The sequence below is a fragment of the Triplophysa rosa genome, linkage group LG19 (genome assembly GCF_024868665.1).
Source record: "Triplophysa rosa linkage group LG19, Trosa_1v2, whole genome shotgun sequence".
In the NCBI taxonomy this organism is placed as follows: Eukaryota; Metazoa; Chordata; class Actinopteri; order Cypriniformes; family Nemacheilidae; genus Triplophysa; species Triplophysa rosa.
This window is the reverse complement of record NC_079908.1, coordinates 17,042,836-17,048,835: the sequence shown is the minus strand read 5'-3', so window position 1 is coordinate 17,048,835 and position 6,000 is coordinate 17,042,836.

Below are 6,000 nucleotides of genomic sequence, written 5' to 3'. Positions count from 1 at the left end.
AAAGACGCTGACAAAGGCCACGCTAATCAAATCACAACTGAACTCTCAACTCATTACTCAGCCAAAAGGGCAGAACTTCTTGATCTTTCTGCTGTCGGGGAAAGAGCTGCTTAGCGGTTAAACAGAGACAGCCTAAATCCGTGCTTGGAAAAACATGTATTGTAGATGATCATGCATTAGGAAGATGGATTGTGCCTGTAAAAAGTTATTTTGGATAAATAAGAGCTAAATTTAACATCATTGTAATAAAAATCATTGTAATATTTTCGGATGTCGCAAAAAATATCACGGCCCAGTGATGTCAACACCAGTTCTGCACTGTGTTTTTTGCCTACGCTTCTAATTCAACTCCATTTCTGCTGATTAGCGCACCGTTAACGGATGTTAGACAGCAGCCCAAAGACTTCCATAGAAACCAACTAACGATGAAAACCAAAAACAGCCAATTTAATACGTCCAAGAACAACACGTCAAGCCCGTGACAAAACAACCACACACACTGATTTGATCTATTCGCCCTGGAGCCCCCAGGCTTTGACGTCCCCTCTCTTCAATAAACTGGAGTAACAGATGCACCCTCAGAGCTCCCGAACAACAAATGAAGGTTTTTCGTGAATTGTCTGAGTCCAGGAGACGAGAAGAGGATTGGCGGTAATAAATTGCTGCCTCTCGCTGAACAAGTTCGGGCATGGCACATCCACTTCAATACACCACAGGGAGATTGAGTAAGATCCTGCCAACGCAGCATTAGGAAGACAATATGTGCTGGAAAACAATGTCAAGAAATAAAGGTTTATAGAGAAACAGCAATGAGAGAAGAAAAAGATATGAAGACTCATTACCATAAAAGTAAAATTACCATTAAACACCATTTAAAACACATATCTTTTACTATTAAAGGTGTCATGTCCTTTTCATGAAATAATTGTGTGGGATTAAACACTCAATTTTTCCTGCTATTTCTTTAAATAAATATCTAGTGTATGAAATTTAGCGGCATCTAGTGGTGAGGTTGCGAATTGCAACCAACGGCTCACTCCACCCCTCCCCCTTCCTTTCAAAGCACTATGGCAGCTGACAGAACCAAGATGTTCTCATGTTTTCACTTCATTGCCTGAGGAGATAACGTATTTTCAAAACACACTCTGTAGAGCAGTTTGTCCGTTTAGGGCTACTGTAGACACAAAATGGCAAATTCCATGTAAGGGGACCCGCGGTGTATGTAGAAAGAAATAACTCATTCTAAGGTAATGAAAGCATAACACTTCATTATGTAAGGTCTTTATACACCTCTGAAGACATAGTTATGTATATTATATAGCATTTCTGTCAATAGATCCATCAAAAAATTACACACAGCACCTTTAAGATTCTTATGTAAACACACTTAATTAAGTCATTTAATGATGCTTACCTACAAGTTCTGTCCAGTATGTGTTCTAATCCATTCTTCAAAACCAGCCTCCTTTTAAAGACATTGTGACAGGTTGCTGAAGCAGTGGGAGCTGTAATGCAGACTGTTAAGATCAGCTATGCAAAATTGAATTCATTATTAACTGAAAGTTTTATTTTAAGTTGCTTTGGATTAAAGCTTCTATATGAATAAATCAGATGACAGAATAAAAGAGACAGAGCTAGATGATGCTGAACTGTGAAGGAATGTGGCGAAATTACAGATGACAAACATTAATAATAATTTCAGAATATCAGCCAATATGTAATCAAACCGTGTTAACTCAAATATAATAAATCACTCATCATCACCTCTGTCAATGCTCTGACCAAGGACTCGAGACTGCAGGAAGAGCAAGGAGATGAGGGATGGAGACAGGGCAAGTGGAAAAAAGAACAATGATGAACATGTCTTAGTTATTGCAAATAACAATATACACACCAGCTCCATGTGTCAGAATCATGGTGTTTCCAAACAGAAACCAAAGACACACCGATAAGGAAGGTTTTATATCGTTGTGAAAGAAACAGGTCAGAATTAGTTGTAATGAGAAGTGTTTTAATGATGATGTCATCTCTATTTCGGTCTAGAAAAGATGTGGTGTTTTTACAGCAGTTTGTCTTCGCATAGGAGCTCACATGGTGTGTGTGTATGTCTCCGTGAGATGCCACGTGCGTAGTGGATCCGTTTTTAGACTCTTTATGCGCAGGGTGACGCACTTTCACGAGGGGCTCGATGCACAGAAATAGTCTCAGCCCTGCGAAAATAGAGCTAGTGTCTGATTTCATCTGCAGGTGTGAACCTTCCTGCAGATGTTTCAGCATTTCAAGTAAAACAAATCAAGTGTTTTTGCTCCCTAGACACATGGACACAAGTGAATACACACAAAGAGTCGTGACTAAAGACACATGGGAGAGTAATAGAAAACAGAAAGAAAGAGAGAGAGGCAAATTCAAAGTCAGATTACTGCACCCCAAGGGTCTAAAAAGATTACTGAAAATACTTCAGATTTTAACCAGGGAGAAAGAAGATTCAGCAGATATTAATAATGACATATCCCTTACACAACAGTACTATGACAGTGATGATAAAATGGTAATACTATGGTGTACTTATATAAAAAGGTGCTACTTGCTGGCATAGAAGAACCATATTGCGATGGCTGTATGGGTCTATAAACAATGATTAACATCCGATGAATCTTTCTGTTCTTTGGAAGAGGTTCTTAGGACTATAAAAAGATCTTTGGATGGTCTTTGGGGACATGGTTTTTCTATGGCATCACTAAGAAGAACATTTTGTAGCATTTTGTTTTTAAGAGTATACAGTATATCACCACGATACTAAAGTAAATGATTTCCGTATTCATTCACCAAGACAGTCCAAGGTATTTCAAAGGATAATACCTTGGTAAGTGTTTAAAACATTATATTAATAATAATATTCCATATTACAAAACAGTAGTCTAGCCAACACAAAGTATTTGAATCGAAAATCTTCATTTTCTTAAAAAGTGATTAAAGCAAGTCCGTGTAACCAACTTATTACTTACAGTTACAAGCCTTTAGAAGTGTTCACGAAATGTTTATTCTTCAGACTTTCTTATCAGTGGTAGCAACTGGGAATTAGAAGAGTCATTATCCTTTCCTTAATGTAATTATAATTAAGCTAATTTATAAAAGCTTAAAGCTGGGACAGGACCAAACATGTTCTGCACAACTTGAGAATAAGTTGAGGTTGCCACTTCTATAATAAAGATGTTTTTTATAAGGATGATTATACAATTTTGGGCCTGTTACATGATGGAAAATACAGTCATTTATTTAAAATAAACAAAATAAGAGTCTATTTATCTGGTATCTATTTATCTAGAGTAATCTGTTTTAAATTGGATGTACCTACATAAACATGCAGGTTTAACTAATATCAGTTCTATTCGATTCAGTTTATTTATATATGTTGCATTCTTTCAAAGCAGCTTTACATGAAAAAGAAAACACAAAATAGGAAAATTAAGTGGTGCTCAGTAGTTAGAGCATGGCACTAGCAATGCCAAGGTCATGGGTTCGATCCCAGCGGATTGCACAGAGTCAGAAACAAATGAATAATACAGTGCAATGTAAGTCGCTTTGGATAAAAGCATCTGCCAAATGCATAAATGTAAATTCAAACAGATAGGACCATCCTAATAAAAGCAAAGTTTATGGAATTTGCAGAAGTTCATAATTATAATATCAGCTGTCTCCCAGTGAGCAAGCCTACACAGTAAAGATGGAAAGGAACCAAAACTCCAATGATGAATAAAAAATCCTCGGGAGAAACCAGTCTGAGCAAGGAGGGCCATTTCTCCTCTAACGCATTACAGCTGCAGTCAGTGACTTTTTTTAATGCTTTTAGTGACAGAGTACAGTGAAGAGCTGATAGGAAAGCTTGGGGTGGAGATAAGGGAGCAGGACCGGCAAAGGACCGTAAAGACGGGAAATGAATTTGGGTTGCCGTGAGCACCTTGGCGCTATATGTCGGCGCAGTAACCACGAGGCTATAGGCGCCGACGCATTCAGTGACTTAACTAAAAGTTAGTGAGTAAATGTTTATATCACATTTATGGTGGTATATTTGGGACAGGGTGATTTTGGGACAGGGAACATGATCATGTTCTACCAACTTCATTAACACAATGCAGTAGTAATTTATATAGTTACAAAGTCAGCAACCCCCACTCAACACAAAACACACAGGTGTCTCAAAAACACATTTTACACAGCAATAAACTATAATCTTTCTCAACGGACCAAATGCGATGGGCTCTACAAGGACAGCCTACGGGTGTCAACAGTCAATATCACTTTGGGTGAAAATAATGAGTATTCTGATTAAACATGAGCATCTGAAAGCCTAATTATACATTTCCACAGTGTTAAACTCAATGACCTTTTTTTTTAAGGACACTATTGGTAAGCTCACACGAACACAGTACATAACACAAATAATCAAAAAACACAAAATACCAGAAATGCAAAACCAGCGACTGCAAATAATAAACTTAACAGATTGATAAAGCAATACAATAACACAAAATTAGATCTAGCAATGGTAATGCTAGATGCAGAGAAAGGTAGGCTACATTTTGTCAAAAGGAAAATGCCTGTCACCTGCCCTAGTTTTCAACAAATATTAATAACTGTAATTTACCAACATGAAGATGAGCAAGTCATTAATGGAGCAGAAATGAGAGTGGAAATGTGTCTGTGCGTGTGCGAGTAAGAGAGAGAGAGACCAAACTAATGAAGATGCTGTGCATGGCCCCTGCAGCCCTATTTTAGGAACAAACATTTCACATACAACGTGTCCATTCCAGCAGCAAATCCTTTAAGGGGTGTGAATGCCCCTATAGTGAGGCAGTTTCTGAAGAACACACTCCACGATATCAATAACAGCAGACGGCTCATCTGGAACATTCCGATTAACTGTATTTAGAGTGGACCCAATGACGCAAAAACCAGGACAGAGTGACCACGAAAACCATTTTAAAAGAGTCGATTAGCCAGAAGTTCAACCTGCTGTGAATGAGTAACTAACTAACTAATTTAGATTTCATTAGTCAGTTACTCATGACAAGCTTGATGAGCAAGATTCGTTAATCCTGCAAATGTGAAAATCAGTGGAATAGAATGTTGCTAAGTGATTTTATTTTCTTCATATAAAAAAGCTGTTCCCTGGTCATATAGGTTGTAGTCGAGACTTAATTTCACAAGAAAATAGTGTCATATAGACACATACAGGCACACGCACATGCAAATGTAAAGCTCTTATAAAATGAATATCACACATACATATACTCTCATTTGAAAGTAGCCCAGAAATTTGTCACACCTGTTATTACACCAGACACCTCGACGAAAAGTGAAAAATATTTAGTTAATTGCAATGAGACAAGAATATTCAGACTGAACTGAATTGATTTTTACATTAAACTTAAATGATTTCCACAATGATTTTGAAGCCGAAGGGAAAAAGAAAACACATTTTCACCTAAATTGCTATTTTGGCCTGTGGCAATTATTTTTTTATTTTTCTCATTTCAGATTACGAGAACCCTGGAAGGCTGAGGATTAGTTAACCATGAGATTGTCTCTCCTGCCGTTTACCATTAAAACGTAGTTACCAGTCCTCTCTGTGTTTCTAACCTAAGCCAACATGCCAGGTTCAAAACAAGTTAAGCTCTATGGCATTAATAATTGTGACTCGTCCTTGAGATTGTAAAAACAGATCAAATGTCCCATTAACGCACTTACAATGGAAGTCCATTGAGCAAGGAATTCTGGAGGGTTTAAAGCTCATCCTTTTGTTAAAGAGCCCATGAAATCAAAATTTAAGTTTTTTGCTTTTAGCGTGAATATGTTAGCCTTAATAATGTCTATAAACTAGTGTGCTCCAAAACATTGTTAAAATTCACACTTAGAAGATAAGCATTCAAAACAGTCTCTACTTAAATGGATCAACGATTTTTTGACATCATTCTGCAATTCAGCTTCTAATTTTGCCGA